Source organism: Aotus nancymaae, unplaced genomic scaffold (assembly GCF_030222135.1).
Source record: "Aotus nancymaae isolate 86718 unplaced genomic scaffold, 86718_ANA_hifiasm-v0.15.2.pri h1tg000059l, whole genome shotgun sequence".
Lineage (NCBI taxonomy): Eukaryota > Metazoa > Chordata > Mammalia > Primates > Aotidae > Aotus > Aotus nancymaae.
In genome coordinates, this window is record NW_026988473.1 from 11,379,837 (window position 1) to 11,400,525 (window position 20,689).

The window sequence follows — 20,689 nt, forward strand, 5'->3', positions numbered from 1 at the left end:
TCACGTCCCTCAAATTCAAAGTTCCACAAATCTCTAGGGCAGCAGCAAAACCCCACCAGTCTCTTTGCTAAAACATAGCAAGAGTCATCTTTATGTCAGTTCCCAACAGGTTTCTCATCTCCATCTGAGACCACCTCAGCCTGGATTTCATTGTCAATATTATCAGCATTTTGGTCAAAGCCATTTAAAAAGTCTCTAGGAAGTTCCAAACTTTCCCACATTTTTCTGTCTTCTTCTGAGCCCTCCAAATTGTTCCAATCTCTGCCTGTTACCCAATTCCAAAGTTGCTTTCATATTTTCAGGTTTCTTCCCAGCAGCACCTCACTCCTGGTAGCAATTTACTGTAGTAGTCTGTTCTTATGCTGCTGATAAAGACATATCTGGGACTGGGAATTTATTTTAAAAAAGAGGTGTAATGGTGTAATGGACTTACCATTCCATGTGGCTGGGGAGGCCTCACAATCATGGCAGAAGGGAAAAGGCATGTCTAACATGGTGGCAGATAAGAGAGAATGAGACAGCCAAGTGAAAGGGGTTTCCCCTTAAAAAAACATCAGTTCTCATGAGACTTCTTTACTACTACAAGTCCAATATGTGGGAACTGCCCCATGATTCAATTATCTCCCACCGGGTCCCTGCCACAACACATGAGAATTATGGGAGCTATAATTCAAGATGATATTTGGGAGGGGACATAGCCAAACCATATCACCAGTGCTTCCCAAGAAGGTAGCAACTGTCTTATTCTCCAACACCAACCTCTTTTCAATGATCAGTTTGAGTGCAACTTATTTTAAAAACCCTATAGGCCTCCAGTTAGAAGTAATATCTCCCTCTTGTGAAATCTCACAGAGCTTAGATAAACACTTATGGTCATTTGCTATAGCGTTTTGCCCACCATTTTTATGTATTTGAGACAGGGTTTCACTCTATTGTCCAGATTGGAGTGCAGTGGCATGACCACAGCTCAGTGCAACCTCAGTCTCCCAGGATCAAACAATCCTCTCACCTCAGCCTCCTGAGTAGCCTGGCTAATTTTGTGTGTGTGTGTGTGGAGACAGAGTCTTGCTATGTTGCCAGGGCTAGTCTCAACTCCTGGGCCCAGGTGATCCTTCTGCCTCAGTCTCCGAAAGTGCTAGAATTACAGGCATGAGCCAGCCTTGTCTCACCATTCACTATTTTAGTCAGTATGTTATGATCCAATTGTTAGGATCCAGTATGTATGATCCATGTCTAAGCAACCCTGTTCACCATTTTAGTCAGTATGTTATGATCCAATCATTTCTATAACTTCAATTTGATACAATAAATCAAAATGTGGAAATGCAACTCTATATTACTTAGTATATAATACACACATTAGATTTAGAGATAAGGCAAGGTTCAAGAAGTGTGAATGGGGGTAGAATCAGAGCATCAGTTTTAAGTATCACTTGATAATAAAAATGAAAAGAATTGTGACGTATTTTCGATCACATGAAAATGCTCTACATCAAAAAAGTTGCTTCAAAATGTCATGAAGTCTATAGCACATATAAAAAGTAATTTAGTTCTTTCTATGTGATACTTTTTAGTTATGTGTATGCTTTATTTCCCTTTTCAGATCATGGGTTCTTAGAGAATAGGCAACATGGCTATCGTAGTTTATTCAAAGCTCACAGTTGCTCTCAGAGTTAATGAAGGTAAGTGTATCAGTCAGGGTCCAAATAGAGTAGTAGAAATGGGAGATGTGTTATAGCAGTGTGATCTCATGCAGCTGTGTATGCTAGTTAAGCAGTTTCTATAAGGCTGTTTCTCCCCATCTGATAACAGAGATTGAAGTACACAAGGAAGGCAGATAGGAAGAGAAAATGAATATAAAGTGGGAGAGAGCAAGAACAAGCTGAAGCCCACAGTGCAAGCCGGAGCTCACAGAGACCGACTGAATCAGTTCTTGCTGACTCCGGCCTTAGAGGTATGGGTGTCCTCTCATGTCCCTCCACTATGGGGCTGAACACACACACTTGGCCCAGATGACAGAGAAGCTGAAAGAGAATCCTGGGGACAACGAAGCAAGGCCAGTCACTGATTGGTGTCAAGAGGTGAGTCATGAAAAAATGACTGCTGCTTCAATTTTGCCCTCCAAATCTCCCACAAAAATCTCTCTTGTGGCCAACCAAACTGGAAGTGTACAGGGAAGAGAATTTCAGGAAATGTTGTTCAGTCTTGGCAAGGTAACACCTTACAAAGTCATCACAGTAAGTTCTCAGTCAAGACTTATTAAATAAATGAATGAGTAAATGGATTGATATTCAGATTTCCAGGTTAGTCACAAAGGTCACTTTAACTCATAACAAAGCTGTACCAAAGTATTTTTAAATAAAAACAACTCCAGATTTAGGTAAGGAGACATTTTATTTAAAAGAGTGTTGCAAGTGGGGAGAAAAAGCCTTCTGCAATAGGGAGAGGGAGACAGTTTCAATAGGGAGAACCCAGACCATAGGATCAAACATCTAAAAGGTCAGGAAGGAAAGAACTGTTCTTATACAGTGAAGAGTTAGCAAGGTTTATGCAGTGTCTTTTGTTTGGAGTAAGGAGACTTTTTCTGCATGTCATTGTTGGTTCTGGCTGAGGGTGGGTCACAGTTCAGGGTCGCATAGGGAGGAGAGAAGGTTAACTAAAGTTTGGTCAAGTTAGTTAACAAGCACTTTGTTCTTACAGATCAGTGAGGATGAACAATTTAGTTAATCATTTATGATGGAGGAATAAACAGGGCTAGGGAGAACCCAGAGTGTGGATGTAGGATGAATATTTTATCCTGACTTCAATATATTCTTGGTAGAGGCTCCTAAGGAGGGGTTCTATGCTGATTTGGCCTGGGGAAAGGAGAGAAAAATGACCAAATTACACAAAATTTTGTTAACATGTATTAACTTCTCATTTATCAGTGGCGATAAACAGTTCAGCTAATCATTTATGAGGCAAATTGGGACTTTGGAGCACTGTGTTTGGCCTTGTCATAAGTAAACAAGAAGGGCATCCGGGAGTCCCAAGTCAGATGGGGCTGGATGTCTGAAAAGGGGATTGATTACAAAGGAACACGCGGTTTTTGGAGTGTTGGAAATGGTCTATATGATAATTTTGGTGCTAGTTACCACAAATATATGCATTTATCAAATCTCATAAAATTATCCACTTAAAGTTGGTGAATTTTATTGTATCTAAATTATGACTCAAAAAAGCTGAGCAATAACACAAAGAATTTGGAGAGCTTTTTTAGAATACAGATTTATAGACTGCATACTGTCTCATGGTCTTCTAAATAAAAAATAGTAGAAGCAGGGTTAAAATATATACATATATATATACACACACTGTATGCATATTTTAATCTTTAACACATAATCAAGATTGCAAATATTGCAATACAGCATTTTAATATCTTCTATATAAGGGCTCATAAGAAAAGTTTTTGTTTTCCTTTTCTTTTTTGGAGTATAGGAGTCTAGTAGCAATAAAACATATAGTTTATTTAAGGAATAATTCTAACAATAATTAAAACAGCTGACAGATATTGAGGGGAAAGAGCAGAAGCAGGAAAGGGTAAGGGAGTAATAACATTCATTCATTCACAAGAGAGGAGCCCTCATCACCCAATCACCCCTTATTAGGCCTCACTAAATTATTCTACTAGATACCTGAAACATTAGTTCCTTTACCATATGCCAAATTACAAAGATTCTCTTAATATTTTTCAGTTTGTTTCAAGTCTATAACAAATTGTTGTGCAGAAGAAAAGTCACCCAGTAGACTTTTTGGATGGCAGTGTGGGTTAACTGTTGCTTCTCCCAATGACAATAATAAAAAGAGTATTAATAATCGTAATCATTCATCTAACGCTTACTGTGTTGCAGATGCTGTTTTCAATTGTCTCAACTATTCTTCAATTGTCTCAACTATTGTATGTGACAGATGTTAAGTCATTGCCATTTATAGATGAGGAAACCAAGGCCTGAGGAAATAGGTAACTTATTCAATGTTATACAACTCCTAAGTGGCACAGTCAGGCTTGTCATGGATGGAAATCTAATCTCAAAAGATGCTCATACATACTTAGAGAATGTATTTGTAAATCTCAATGCACCTTTAATTATTGGAATTCTAGGTGATATAAAAATTTCCTAAGAATTTTTAAAAGTTTAAAAAATGATAGTAAAATAACTTCTGAAAGAGGCACCTGTACTTTCCACCAGGCTTATTTTTTCTTGCAGTTTGTGAGAAGTTTAATGAATAGGATACCAATAAAATAGCAGGACTGGAGGCCAGGCCTTTAACTAGAACTGCCTACTGTGCCTGTGTGTCTTCCAGCTCTTCCCATTCCTTGATGATTTTTCATTCTCCGTTTAATTAAGGTATTTGTCAAGAGTCCCTATGTGCTGCAGATGCTAGAGAAATCCTCGAGGTAGTGCCTCCCTGAGTCCCTAAAGGTGAGAATAAAACGATATTAGGGAACGAAGGACTATTAACTACCTACTGAAAACATGGAAAAGGGAAAAGCATTCACTAAGCACCGGTTCTGAGAAAGCAAGTGAGTTCAACATTCAAACTTAATTAATGCAATTCACTATATAAAGACTAAAGAAGAAAAGATCCTTTTTAAATAGGTGCAAGAAATGTTTGATAAAATGTAATATTCCTGATAAACATAAAACTCTCAGCAAGTGTCAGTTCATTTTCTGTTGCTAAAACAGAATACCAGAGACTGGGTAATTTATAATAAACAGAAATTACTTAGCTCATGGTTCTTCAGGCCAGTGAGTCCAATATTAAGGACCTGGAATCTGGTGAGGACCTTCTGACTGCATCATATCCTGGGAAAAGAGCAGAAGCAGGAAAGGGCAAGGGAGTGATAACAGCATTCATGCATTCATGAGAAAAGAGTCCTTGTCACCCAATAACCTCTTATTAGGCCTCACCTCCCAACATGGTTACACTGGAAATTAAGTTTATAACACATGAAATTTTGGGAGATAGATACACTTAAATTTAGCAGCAGGCTGGGAATAGAAGGGAATTTCTTCTACCTGATGCAAAGCATACAAAAAATCTATACCTAATATCATATTAAATAATTAAAGACTGAGTGTTCCCTCTAAGTTCAGTAACAAGGCAAAAATATCCACTTTTACTTTCCTATTCAATGTGGTAATGAATGTCCTAACCAGTACAAAAGACAAGAAAAAGAAATAAAAGACACACCTACTGGAAAGAAAATAATAAAATAATAAATAAGATGACATGATTGTCTAATGTAGAAAATCCTAAGGAATCTATCAAAAAATCTTGTAGATATAATTAGTAAGTTTAGCAAGGTCACAATATTCAAGGTCCATATATAAAAATCAATTGTACTTATATATATCAGCAATGTACAACTGAAATTCAAAATTCAAAATCAGCACCGTTTATAACAGTACCCCCTACCAAATAACCTTAGATAGAGAGCCCTGTGAGCACATGGTCTTTTGCTAATGATTCACATATCTGGACTCATCAGGGCAGCATGAAGGTAATGTACTTAGTACTGTTATTACACTGATTGTGCTGATGAGAGGTCTGGTAGGAATTGCATACTATTTTACCTTTTGTTACCTTTTCCTGGTGCTCTGACACCTTTTCTAGGGATCATGTATGGGCTAAGCCATAGGAGCTTAGTGTAACCCCAAGTTACAGATCCTCCTGACTGAGATAGAGCAAAGCAGCTGTCAAGGGCACAGGATGTAAAGTCAGACTGCCTTGACCTAACAGATTCACTGTTTGCTGGGTAACATTGCAAAAGTTAAACAACTCTTTGACTTTCAGTGTTCATGCATCTAAAATGAAGAATACCAGAAAGTCCAGTATTTTTGGTAGATGTTCCCATTCAATACTTGCTATAGTCTCAGGTAGGAGAAAGTTTCATGTACTATGGCCTGAAAAAGAGCCCATATATATCTACAAATAGTAGATACTAAATAGTTTTATATGACATGTCAACTCTAATTCATTCCATTTGTAGTGGCTGCCTGGTCCATCATGTTCTGGATTAGTTATGCTACTATGAGCATAGGAAGGAGGAGTGATTTCATTTATTTTTATCTAGTGTACACCAATGTCATTGATCCCACATTCCAATGTTTATAAAAGTATGACTAACCTCTTTATTTTTTCTAAAACTACATTTAATTTCTATATTGAGCCTCATTGATGACAAAAATTATAAGCATTTCATATAAACAGTAAAGTCAAAATTTACCTTCCTGTCAGGTGCAGTGGCTCACACTTGTAATCCTAGCACTTTGGGAGGTTGAGGTGGGTGGATCACTTGAGGTCAGGAGTTTGAGACCAGCCTGGCCAACACCATGAAACCCCATCTCTACTAAAAAAAAAAAATACCAAAATTAGCTGGGCTTGGTGGCACACATTTGTAATCCCAGCCTCTCAGGAGGCCGAGGCAGGAGAATTGCTTGAACCCGAGAGACGGAAACCTGGGAGATAAAGCCAAGATGACATCATTGCGTTCCAGCCTAGGTGATGAGTAAGACTCCATCTCAACGACAACAACAACAACAACAACAAACTGCCTTCTTCTCTCTCTCCTTAGTCTGACATATGATTCACACATCTAGACTCTGGGGCAGCACGAGGATAATGTATTTAGTACTGCTACTACACCGAAATCTGGTAGGAATTGCATAATACTTTACTTTTTGAATGGGGAAACACAGGGTGAGGTGTGAGCCTTGGTCGTTGAAATGTTCATCCCATTGGTCCCTGGTCTTTGGCATCTTCTTTCCTGTCTTCTGAGGCAACGTGTTCCTAACTGCACTTAGGTCCCAAGAACCATGCTATGCACTGCTATATTTTCTCTTCCCATAACCACAGGCCTCTTCCACTTCAGAGGATCTCTTTCTCTGCTTCTTCAGTGATCCCCTTAGGGACACCCATGCTTGAACAAATGCTTGAAGAAAAAATTAAACAGGTTGCCCGATGTATAATATTCCTAAGCAAGCACCAAACCTTATGCTCTTAACATTATGCTGTGTCTACTTATTAAATAAGCAAGAGTTCACTTAACCTTCCCAGAAAATAATTTGTATGTATATGAAAAGAAAAAAAATCTTTAAATGGCAGTTGACATTTGATTGATAATTATTCATCTAAAATTTGTAATATCAAAAAATTCTCCACCTAAATTTGCAAAGATTTATGCAAAAAGTATTCCTTGAAAAGTTAACTTAAGCTTAAAAATCAGAAAAAATGGAAATGACTGGGAATGAAAAGTAAGATATTGAATTAGAGCCCTTTCACATTGTGGATATTATGCAGTAATTAAATAAGATTATATAGATTTGTGTTTATTGACATGGAAATATGTCCATAGTACAGCATAGGGGAATGTAGTTATTAAACCAGTATATATTAGTCAATTTCATTGTTTATAAAATTGTGTATAAATGTAAATACATGGAAAAATAAAAAGATGTAACACTACATTCTACAATGTAAGAGTGAATAATATTTATTAATTTGTTATATTCATCTGGATATTTATCTGTATTTATATAATATTCTCTTGGTTTGGCCCAAAAGTTTATTTGCACTTGGGGTAGTAAAATAAAACCTGAAGACTATTTGAACTAGATGTCTTACCAATTATCTACCCTAATTTTATATAAATAAGCTTTGTCCTGGTCAAACAGATGGCACTTGACAGTCCCTTTGTAATGTGCTGACTCTTTCACGTCATTGAAATGCTATAGGTTTATGGGACTGTTTTTAACGTGAATAGGGGAAACCTATTCAAGCTAAAGCCCTGGTGGACAAATGGTCAGATTTTAATACAGTGGTTGTCTACCCTCAGGAGCAGGTAAGATGCCAGATAAGGAATGAATATGCCTGTATGTGCATCTTTGCTGTGTGCCTACCATGTGTATAGTAATATCCTGTGACTCTGGGGGAACAGAAATAAATCACAGTGATGACAAACAAGCTCCTAACCTCAAGAATCTCACAGGTTGAAGAAAACCACAGAGAAAAAGATACATTTCAACATGGTGTGAAAATGTGCAAGAACATACAAGAACATCTCATTTTAAGGAATTGTCCTTGTTTAAAGAACATTTAAGATAGACAAGTAGCACTAGCAGAGAGATGATTAAAGCTAGAGATCTTAGCTGAGTGTGGTGGTGCATGCCTGTAATCTCAGCTACTCAGGAGGCTAAGGTGGGAGGATCACTTAAGCCTAGAATTTCAAGGCTTCAGTGAGCTATGATTGTGCCACTGCACTCCAACCTGTTCAACAGAGGACAATCCCATCTCTAAAACAAACAAACAAACAAACAAAAAACCCACAAAAAACAAAATTAATGATAACAGGGTCTGTGGGGAGAGAATCGGAGAACTTCCCTAGTAGACATTATAACAAAACTACATTTTGAAAATAAATAGGTTTGATAGTCCAACAAGAGCAGGAGCCACATTCTAAGCAGAAAAAAAATAACACCAAAAAATATATGAAAATAAATGTAAAATATTTGGGGAAATATAAAGAACAAATTACAATATTTGTATTTGGAGATATATTTTCAGTATCAAACTTTTAAAAATTGTTCAAGGTAGTGAACACATTTTAAACATAAATATGTTTAGGTACATAAAAAAGTAAAAATTCATGCATACAAAAATATAAATGTTGACCATATAGTACCATTTTGATCTAAATTATTAACAAATAAAATGTAAGTATATAGTGCTTTTTAAGCATAAAAGAAAGGTGAATAATTATTATTATGAATACATATGAAAGTGTAAAACACTGACAGAAGTAAATGCAAAGACAAATCCAGAATGCTGTAATGTTGTAATGGTGTTATGTAAATCATTCATATCTCTAGTACAAAGATTAAAAGGCAAAATAGTCCAAAATAACTAAAGGTACAATAAGTTGTTAAGAAATACACAATATAAAAATATGTAAATTGTGACATCAAAGACAAATTGTAGGGTAAAGAGTAAGTCTGGAGTTTTTATATGTGACAGAAGTTAAGTTGTTATCAGCTGAAAATAGCTTGTTATAACTATAAGATATTTTATGCACGTTTCATGGTAACCATAAAAGAAAATACCACAACAGACATACAAATGATAAAAGGGAAAGAATCACAGCTTAGCACTACAGAAAATCATCAAATTACAAAGATTAACAATAAGAGAGAAAGGAACAAATGATCTACAAAATAACCAGAAATCAAATAATAAAATGACAGTAGTAAGATTTTACTTGTCAATAATAACCCTGAATGTAAATGAATTAAATTATTCAATCAAGAGAAATAGAATGGTTGTTGCATGGATTTAAAAAACTTGATCTAACTGTATTTTGTCAACAAGAAACTTTAGCTCCAAGGACATGCATAGGCTGAGAGTAAAGGGATGGAAGAAGAAACTTCATGAAAATGGTAACTGAAAGAAAGCAGGGATGGCTGTATTTATTAATACATCAGATAAAACAGCCTTTAAGTAAAAAAAAAAAAAAACTTTCATTAGAGACAAAGAAGGTCTTTATTTAATGATAAAAGGATCAATTCATAAAGAGGACATAACCAATTGTAAATATAACATTTACACTGAAGCACCTAAATACATAAGGCAAATATTAATAAACAGGAAAGAAGAAATGGATAACCATATAGTTATGGTAGGGGACTTCAATATCCCATTTTCAGCAATGAATAGATTAACCAGAGGGAAAATTAATAAAGAAACACTAGAGTTGAATTGCACTTTACACCAAATAGACTTAACAGATAGATATCAAACTTTTCTTCTAACATCAGCAGGATACATATTTTTCCCTAGTTCACATGGAATAATCTCTGGGATAGACTGTATATTAGGCTACAAAACAAGTCTTAACAAGTTTAAGAAGATTAAAATCATATTTAGTATCATTTCAGACCACAGTGATATGAAACAAGAAATCAATACAGGAGGAATTTTAGGAAATTCAAAATATGTGGAAATTAAACTTGCACTTGAACAACCTAGAGATCAAAGAAGGAATCAAAAGAGATGCTTAACATATCTTCAGGAGAGAGATCCAAGATGGCCGATCACTAGCAGCTCGGGCTCGTAGTTCCCAGTGAAAGCGCAGAGAACGAGAGGACGCCACACTTTCAGACGAATATTTGTTTCTCACGGACCAGGAGATTCCCAGCAGAGGAGCCCCACGTGTCGCCAGGGTGACTCTTGTGGCCGGCGCGGTGGTTTTGCTGGTGCCTTAGCGAGCCAGTTTTTGGTGCAGAGTCCAGAGATTCCTGGGCAGAAAAGCACCATACATCTTAACACCGCTGTTTTGGCTGGCGCAGTGGATTGTTCAGATTTCGGCGCTGGGAATCAACAAGTTGGATGTCTGCTCAGAGACCTAGTTAGAAAGTCGGTAATTACAAAGACAACAGATGGATAAATATATAATGAAGGGAAGAAATCAACATAAAAAGGCAGAGAATACTCAAAATCAGAATGCCTCTCCCTCTACAGGGGATCGCAATTCCTCATCAGTAATGGAACAAGGCTTAATAGATTACGAGTGTGTACCAATAACAGAAGCAGGTTTCAAAACGTGGGTGATAAGAAACTTCTGTGAATTAAAAGAACTTGTTCAAACCCAATGCAAAGAAACTAAGAACCTTGAAAAAAGATTTGACTAAATGTTAACGAGAATGGACAATTTAGAGAGGAATATAAGTGAATTGATGGAGCTGAAAAACACAACACGAGAACTTCGCGAAGCATGCACAAGTTTAAACAGTCGAATTGATCAAGTAGAAGAAAGGATATCAGAAGTCGAGAACCAGCTCAGTGAAATGAAACGAGAAGACAAGATTGGAGAAAAAAGGATGAAAAGGAATGAGCAAAGTCTCCAGGAAATATGGGACTATGTGAAAAGAGCTAATTTACGTTTGATAGGTGTACCTGAATGTGACGAAGAGAATGAATCCAAGTTGGAAAATACTCTTCAGGATATCATTCAGGAAAACTTTCCCAACCTGGCAAGGCAGGGTAATATTCAACTCCAGGTAATACAGAGAACACCACAAAGATATTCTTCAAGAAGACCAACCCCAAGGCACATAATTGCCAGATTTATTAGGGTTGAAATGAAGGAGAAAATACTATGGGCAGCCAGAGAGAAAGGTCAGGTTACCCATAAAGGGAAACCTATCAGACTTACAGCAGATCTCTCAGCAGGAACCCTACAAGCCAGAAAAGAGTGGGGACCAATATTTAACATCCTTAAAGAAAGGAACTTTCAACCTAGAATTTCCTATCCAGCCAAACTAAGCTTTATAATCGAAGGAAAAATTAAATCCTTTGCGAACAAACAAGTACTTAGAGACTTCACCACCACCAGGCCTGCTTTACAAGAGTTTCTGAAAGAAGCACTATACATATAAAGGAACAACCAATATCAGCCTTTCCAAAAATATATCAAAAAGAAAAGAACATTAATACAACGAAAAATTTACATTAACTAATGGGCAAAACAGCCAGCTAGCATCAAATGCCAGTATTAAAGTTATATATATTCTAATCGGATAAAAAGCCAAAACCCATTGGTATGCTGCATCCAGACCCACATGCAATGATACACAAAGATTCAAAACAAAGAGAAGGAGGAAGATTTATCAACCAATCAGAGAGTAAAAATAAACAAATAAATAAAAAGTAGGAGATGCAATTCTTGCCTCTGATAAAATAGACTTTAAAGCAACAAAGAGCAAAAGAGGCAAAGAAGGACATTACATAATGGCAAAAGGATCAATGTAACAAGAAGAGCTAACGATTTTATAGATCAATGAGATAGAAAATTAACAAGGACATCCAGGACTTGAACTCGGACCCAGAACAAGTAAACTTAATAAACATTTATAGAACTCTCCACTTCAAATACATAAAACCTACATTACCACCTCACACCTATTCCATAAGTGACTACATAATTGGAAGTAAATCACTCCTCAGTAATCACATAGCATTTCATAGGTTTAAAAGAAATATTGGTTGGCTGCTCATTTGTTATTTTCTTCCCTTATTCCTTCCTGTTTATATCAAGTATAATTATTGGTATAAAAGAGGTTTTCAATACCCATTACTAAACTGCATTCTAGCCTGGGCAAGAAAGCAATACTTCCATTCTCTCTCTATCTTTCTCTTCCTTTTTCCTCCTCTTCTTTATTCTTTTTCTTTCTTTCTTTCTTAAAAAAAAAAAAATATATATATATATATATCTTCAGACAAATTACAATAAAAACACAATGGACCAAAACCTAAGGGATGCAGTAAAAGCTGTTCTAAGAGGAAACTTTATAGCAGTAAATGCATAAATTAAAAGAGACAAAAAGTCTCAGTCTAACATTATGCCTCAAGAAACTAGAAAAGGGACAAACTACACTAAAAGTTAGTAGAAGAAAGGAAATAATAAATATCAGAATGGGAATAGATTAAATAGAGAATATAAAGATCCTAAGAACTGTCAAGAATGCCTTGACATGTCAGATATCATCAGTTGGAAGCAACATTTGCAGATCCAAAGTAAGATGACTAAGATGTGTGCTAGTTTCTGGGACTACCTATGTCTACGTTGCAGGTCACTTTTCATCTGGAGAGAAGTCTCTTACAACATTTACTTTCTTTTACCAATCTCTAGACTTTTAGCTTGATGTTTGTTCCTTTTATCAGCTGCCACCACCTCTTCAGTTGAGCAGAATTCAAATATTGCAAACTCTGGGGTTGATATAAGGAACTATGTGTAATATAATTTCTTGTTAGCTGAGGATTCATGATACATGAATCATCTCCCTTTTAGGGAGATTAGATGTGAGAGCTGAGCTTCTTCTCTGGTCTTCCATTGCTGGAGTAAGGATCACAGCTCATTATGCCACACAGCACCTCCCAGGTCAGCAAGGACAACAATGGCTACAGTTATTAGCATGCCTCATAGAGTCAGACTCTCCAGGGTTGCACCCTTGCTCTTCCTGCTACTTCCTTTGTGATCTTGTGTAAGTGTCTTAACTATTACTCAGTTTCTTCACATATAAACATGAGGATACTAAAAAACCCTAATGCCTAGGTTGAGTGTAAGGAATAAAAGTATTAGATAAGTACCTGGGCATGTAGTATGGGCACAATCAAGGTTGGCTACTCTTTAAAATAAAAAAAAAATACTTCTCTCCTTTGATTTCACAAAGATACAGTCATGGTTTCTAGTATTATCTGTTTTGCCTAAAAGAAAATTTGCTTAGAGAGTGACTTGCTTATGGTTACACAGTTAGTGGCAACACCCAAATCAAGATTGTCTCACTCTAAATCCCATGTACTTCCATCAGGCAACTTCTTGTAGCTTCTAAATGGGCATTTAACTCACTCCTGTCTAGGTTCACAGTCCAGCCTGAATGAGGTAATACAAAGTCTTGCAGCTGCTAAATGGGTCAAGGTCAAAAGAACATAATGCTAGCTTTATGTAATTCCTGAGATATCTAAGAAACTGGTTCCCTTTTTACTTGAGACAAAGAACTTATGTCCTAAATCTTGAAGACCTAAGGCCATGTAAGCTTGATGAAAGGTGCTTTGTGATACATCTTTTTCCACTAAAGTAGCCTCCCAAATTTTCTCCCTGTGTTCACTCTTGCCTTCCTAAATTCCATTTCCAGGGTGATTCCTTTAGTACGTAATGTAGATTATGTCATTCACTTGCTTATAAGCCACCAAAGTCTCTCAGCTCACCTTGAATAAATCCAAACTCCATTATGGGTCTTGAAGGCCCCTCAAGACCTGCACCCATTCCCCTCTTGAACTTCATCTTGTCCTTCTTGCTCATGCTCACCAGCAGCTTGAAGCTTCTTTCTGCTACTTAATTCTCATGCACTCACACATAACTTTGAACCACTGCATTTGTTTTTCATCTGCCTACAAAATTCTTCCCTCTGATTGTCACTTTTTTTTTGCCTTTTATAAAAATATTATTTCCTCTGACAGTTCTTTTCAGAACACCCTATCTAAAAGTACTCCTCCCATAATTTATCATTATAAAATCCAGTTTTTATTTTCTTTATTGTATAATTTCCATTGAGAAGTATGTTGGCAGGCAAATTGAAATTCCTTGACGTTATTTTCTTCTTATCTTTCACTGCTTTTGGGATCTTCTCTCTCTCTCTCTTTTTTTTCTTTTTGACTTTTGAGAGTTTGAATACTAGATGCCTTGGAGTAGTGTTATTTGTATTGAATGTATTTGGTACTCTAAGATCTTCCTGTACCTAAATATTTATATCTTTCTTAAGTTTTGGAAAGATTTTTGTTATTTCTTTAAATAACCTTTCTACCCCTTGCTCTTGCTCAGATCCCTCTTGAACACCAACGATTCTTACATTTGGTCTTTTGAGGTAATTTCTACATTTTGTAGGTGTTCTTCATTCTCTTTTATTCTTTCTTCTCTCTGACTGTGTATTTTCAAACAGCCAGTGTTTGAGCTCAATGATCCTTTCCTCTACTTTGTTTATTCTGCTGTTGAAAACCTCTAAAGACATCTTCAGTTCAGCAAATGTATTTTTCAGTTTCAAGATTTTTGTTTGATTTTGTTTTTATTATTTCAATATCTGTCAAATTTCTTTGATACATTTCTTAGTTGCTTTTTTTGTGTAATTGATGCAAGACTTTTTGCTCCTTAGTTCAGCTAAATCTGGGTTCTTGTCTCCCGATCAGGAAAAATTAGGCATGAGAACACATTGAAAGTTTAGGAGGGCAGAATTTATTAAGTGAAAGGAAAGCTCTCAGCAAAGACAGGGGTCTTTCACACAAGTTTCCACCACACAAATTGAATAACAGGCCACCACACATGAGCTGAAGAGGCCAGACTCCTCCCCAGCATAAGGCATAAATTCCTGATGGCTGCATCCCATTCTCACACTGCATGTGGACAAGACCCTGTTCAGGTTCCCTTATCTGCACAAAGCATCTGGTGTAACACTTGTGAGACAGGTCTTATGTAAATACTTGTGAGGCAGGTTGGAGATTCTCCAGGGAACCTTCCTTATCTGTCTAGGCATTTGTCCGCCTCCCACCTCTGTCATTCCCCATTCTAAAGAAGTATGTCCAACTGCTGTTAGAATAGGAATGAAGACCAAGCTTAACTGCTTCCTGCTGACAGGGGATGCTGTTTTGGGAAGACAGTAGTCAGTCATATCTCCCTCAGAGGCCTAGCCAATGTTCCCCAGTAAAAGGCACCATTGTCTGAGGCTCCAGTTGCATGATCGTTTGGATTTCCAAGGACTGGAAGTGAGAAGAGACAAACTGGGTTATTAGAAAACATGTATCAAAATGAAACAAGGGAAGGGGTAAGGACAGCTAAAAAAAAATCCCAAGGTTACCAACATGTCCATATAACTAGTGTCTATAGTTATGCCTGCTAAGATTTGGGTACATGGGGCTTGGTTTTGGTTAGCTCTCTTGGTGTTATTTTTCCCAAACAAAGAAACCTCTGGGTTATGGGTACTCTATTTACTCCCATCACCTGGCAGAATTTGCAGGATAATTGTCCAGAACTAGAATATTAATCCAGATTTTTGCATTACCCATATCTTTTCATTTATTCTGGGTTGAAGCCAGAGATTGCTGGTTGGTTCACAGGAAAAATCAGGGTTAGTTTAAAATGTAGGCAAAAACTTAAAAACAACTATTGAGTCTAGAATTTAATGAAAACTGTATCATAAGTTTTGAAACATAATTTCTCTCTCTCCAGTCCTCATTTTTGTAAAAAACAAATCATGATAGGACTGAGTTGTTTGCAAAAGAGATTTTAGTCTTATACTTGGACTGATTATTTGCATAAAATGCAGCAAGAATAATTATTTTTACATAGTTTGGATATCCACTTTAAGTTAACTTGAGCACTCGTTAAGAAAGTCCTTTTAAACCCCTTATTACCCAATGTTAGCCACATCAAGCAGCCAATATTTTTGGCTTTTGAACTTTACCAAAAGTAACCTCACAGGTGAAACCAACAAGCCTCAACTAAGGTTGTGACTTAACTGCGGGTGCATGAGACATTCTCAAAGAGGTAGCAAGCAGTTTTTACAAAATCTTGAAGCTTTACATGTAGCTCAGAGAAAGAAAGATTCAAAAAAGGAAGTTAGAAATGGTTCATGGAAGGGAATAGAATCAGCAAATTGCAAAATTCACATAGGTATTAACCAGAAAGTACTCATCCCCTAAGCCAGGATTGAATCCAGGCTGCCGTTGCAAAATGGCAGAGGCTAAAACAAAATACTGCTATGTGGTTACAGGTCACACTCCAAAGGATGTAAAATAAGATGGTGCCAGTTTGCCAGGCTGAATTGAACAGTGGGCTTATGGGGTCCTAGGCTTATATCCTAAGCTATTCCTCTTTCTGACAGAACTATAAGAAAAACATGCAAAGCACACTAGATTGGCTATGGCTTAAGACTAACCTCATAAATCCTTTTTTATTAATCAGAACTTTACTGAAAATATAAACAGTGACCCTTACCCTTCCTTTTACTTGTTTTTCACAGGAAGAAGCAGGCCAAAAGTCCAACTGGTAAAATAACACTTTTACCCTTGTGCTGGCATGTCAGGATTCTGGGTTCCCTTCCTCCAAACTCAATTCTAAGCCACCACTTTAATATTTGGGAAATTAACTTATCCCAGTTTGAAGGATGCATTCAAGGGGGAATGTCCTATAGTACAGGAACATAATTACCTATTTGGGAAGAGAGGACCAAGGGGGAAAAAGGAAAAAAAGACATTTTTTAAAAAAGAGGTCCAGGACTCAGGATGCATTTGAAAGGGGTGCAGACTGAAGATAAATGGTTACTCATCTACAAAGAGGGAGCCATGTGTCCCTGGTTCTTTTCTCTTCCTAGCAAATACCTGGGATATGGAGGGAGAGAAGGAAAATGCATCCTTTTTCCTTCTTTCATCCTTATATATTGAGTCCCAGAGACCACAACAGGATGCTACCTACCCATGGGTGCCAATGTGGCTTTCACTCATGTTAGCAGGGGACCTAGAAGGTGAGATTATCTGCTCTTACCCATGCACTACATTTCCCCCTGCTCTCAGTGACCTTCGAGTTCTTAGACCTCATTTATGCCATGGATACTAGCATGACCTCTATCCGTGAAATGGGACACTTGGCTTAAATGGCAGAAATTAGTCATGCTCACCTGCACTGTGCCTCCTCAAACAAGGGAAAGAAAAGGGTGTCTTGTGAATTGGGGTCTGACCTAGTAAAACACCTTTCAAGGAAAAAAAGAAAAGAAAAGAAAAGAAAACCTCTGGCATAGAGTAGCCCCCTGTACTCACAAGGCTGTGTTACTAGATTGGTGCAAAAGCAATCATGGTCCCCACCCTTCTAAATAATGGCAAAAACTGCAACTACCTTCATACCAACAGATTAACTCTTGACCTAGTGGAGAAAGAGAGAGAGAGCCAAGGCGGATCTAAGATATGAGTCCAATAGAGTGTAGCAGGTACAGGTTGCAGACAAACTGAGAGCATAAAAATGATCAATACCCTATTGCAATGTACAACAGAGAACACAGCAAGGAACAAATTATCTGGAGTGAATGGTGTCTGTGTTCAGGGATGGATTTGTTCAGCCTCCTGAGTTGCCTTCTTCAGCATCCCCCAGGTAAAGTCCAGGGCTTGGGTCATCCACAGAAGCCACATCATCCAGGGATGTGGGTCCTGTAGGGTCAGTTTCTTCATTTCTGGTACCAGGTTTGGTCCTAACCATGCCATAGTAAGGTTTGATGCATCATACTGGAATCCAAAGAGGATCTGAGGAGGTGTGAACACAAGCATATCCTCTTCCCCATGTTAGCAAATTATTTGGACCACGCCATACATTACTGACTGCAGGGTTTATGTCTTGAGAGGATTTAGCAAGGTGCTTTTCTACAGCTAATTGTAATTTATCATCTAAATTTAAGAAATTAAGGGTAAATGGGCTTGTGCTAGTAGTATTGCAGGGTCCTTGCCCATACTTTACGTTTTTTGTTTTTTGAGCAAATTTTTAAGGGTGGAGTTGGCACATTCTACTATGGCCTATCCTTGGAGAGTTTATGGAATACCTGTGGAATGTTGGATGTTTCACGTGTGACAAAATTATTGAAATTGTGAGCTGGCATAAGCTGGACCATTATCAGTTTTAATTTTTGTGGGCCACCTCATAAACACAAAAGCTAAAAGAAGATGTTTAATGACATATTGAGTGGACTCTCCAGGAAGAGCATGGGCACTAATTAGATGAGTTTGGTATCAATGAATACATGTACATATCTAAGTTTTCCAAATTCAAGGATGTGCATAACATCCGTTTGCCATAACTGATTAGGTTCTAGTCCTCTAGGGTTAACGCCTATTGAAGGAGGGGACGTGTCTGTGAGCTGGCAATCTGGGCATTGTAGGATAATTTGTTTAGCCAGTCTCTGGGTAAGTTGAAATTGTTTAGACAAGTTTCTCCAATTTTGGTGGAAAAACTGATGCGATTGGGAGGCTTAGTCAAGCAGTGATGTCTTAACTTGTAGGTCTGCTTGTTCATTGCCATAAGCCAATGTAAATCCAGATTGAATGAGAAAATTATATGATCTCCACCACCCCAACAGCTTTTCCATGTTTACCCAAACCATCAGTAAACAGTGTTAAAGCATTAGGTATGGGGGAGTAAATATTTTTATAGGTAACATCACAGAAATACAAGATAAGAACAGAAGGAATTTATCAGCAGGAGGGGCATTCTCTATTTGACCTGTGCAATTAGAGAGTGCTATTTGAAGATATAAAGAGAGGGGCAAAATTGCTTTGAACTACTTTTTATTTAAAAGAATTCTGATGATATGAGGATCGTAACCTAGCAACTGATTGCATTATCTGTGGCCCAAGTACATGACATGATTAACTGGATATAGGGAGATAGCGTTTTAGTCCCAGTATGTGAACAAAAAAACCATTTTGATACATGACAATAGGGTCATGTATCCTATTAACCCTGTAGGAGAGAGTTTGGAGGGAAAAATAAACAACTGAACCAAATAGCCTGGGTCTATGAGATCTAGTTGCTGGTAAAAAATGGCTTGTTCTATTTCCTCAATTTCTCTTTGTGCTGCAGGAGTTAAATATCTGGGAGAATCCAGGGTAGCATTGCCTTTTAAGATAAAAAACAGGTGATACAACTTAACCATAGGAATGCCCAAGATGGGGTGAAGCCAGTTACTGTCATCTAGCAATTTTTGATAATCATTTAAGGTATGTAAATTGCTAGCATTTAACTTAGACTTTTTAGGCCTTATTGATTAGGAAGTAAGTATGTGTCCAAGATATTTCCAAGGAGAGGACATTTGTGATTTTTAAAGGTGCTATCATTAAACCTCTTGACTGTGTATTCTTTATGACAGAAGCATACAAACTTAAAAGTACTGGCTCCTTTGGGGCTGTCAGTAATATATTATCCATAAAATGAATAATCTAGCAATTAGAAAATTCTTTTCTACAGGGGAGTAAAGCCTGATCTACATGATACTGACACATGGTAGGACTGTTCAGCATTTTCTAAGGAAGCACTTTCCAATGAAATCGAAAATCTGGCCTTTCATTATTGACAGCTGGTATTGTAAACACAAGTTTTTCTCTGTCCTGTTTTGTGAGAGGAATCATATAAAAACAGTCTTTCGAGTCATAACAATTATAGGCCAATCTTGAGAAATCGTGATAGGGGAAGGGAAACCCTGTTCAAGGGGTCCCATAAGCTGTAGATTAGCATTAATAGCACATAAGCCATGCAAAAGTCTCCATTTGCCAGACTTTCTGGGAATGACAAAAATAAGTGAATTCCAAGGGCTGTTTGATGGTTTTATATGGCCAGCTTTTAATTGTTCCTCAACTAATTCATGGGCTCTATGTAATTTATCTCCCTTCAGAGGCCACTGTTCTACCCATATAGGATCTTGAGAGAGTCACATCAGGGGTAGGTGAGAAATAATAATAGTGGCCATAATTAGAAAGGGGTCTGCAGAGTGACCCCTATTTGGCTAATAGATCCTGTCCCCAAACATTAACAGGGATGGGTATGATTAGAGGTTGGATAACTGCCTTTGTTCTCTCTGAATCGCAGCAGGTTGGGGGTGCATGCTCTGCTTGGTGGCCAGTTTTGATCACTAATGATTGAAATATCCACCCCTGTGTCCAGTAAGCCAGTACAATTTTTATTTCCAATTTTAAGGTAATCATGGTCTCTGATCAGTAATTAATTGGTTCCAATATACTTCTGTGACTCTTGTACTTCTAAAACTTCCCTTTGCCCTTTCCTTTCCATGGGAGTTGGGGACACATTATGGCAAAAGACGTAACTGCACTATCTTTGTTCCAGGGGGAAGAATATGCAGACCTTCATATTCCATTGTTACTAATATCTCAGCTTGATAATCACTATCAATTACCCTGGTGAGCACATTAATTCCTTTACTAGGTCAGCTCAATCACCCTAGGACTAATTCTACTGTTCCTGGAGGCAGTGGGCCCCAGATCCCTGTTGCAACCCTTTTGGGGTCTTTTCCTTCTTTTAGCACTGATTTGTTGGGGCAGAGTAAGT

At 37.4% G+C, this 20,689-nt stretch overlaps 2 long non-coding RNA genes across 2 annotated transcripts in view; both read right to left on the reverse strand.

Moving 5' to 3' along the window:
- Window positions 1-3,167: 3,167 nt before the first annotated feature.
- On the reverse strand, window positions 3,168-7,248 carry LOC135270083 (uncharacterized). The gene is made up of 2 exons (XR_010338310.1): window positions 5,239-7,248; window positions 3,168-4,850 (listed from the first exon to the last, which is right to left on the reverse strand). It is a non-coding gene; the product is annotated as an uncharacterized LOC135270083 (long non-coding RNA).
- Window positions 7,249-7,710: 462 nt separating this feature from the next.
- The window catches only part of LOC135270082 (uncharacterized), a 55,752-nt gene continuing 42,773 nt past the window's right edge, over window positions 7,711-20,689 (reverse strand). Inside the window, exon 4 of the long non-coding RNA XR_010338309.1 lies at window positions 7,711-10,444. This is a non-coding gene — a long non-coding RNA (uncharacterized LOC135270082). The remainder of the gene's footprint in view (window positions 10,445-20,689) is intronic.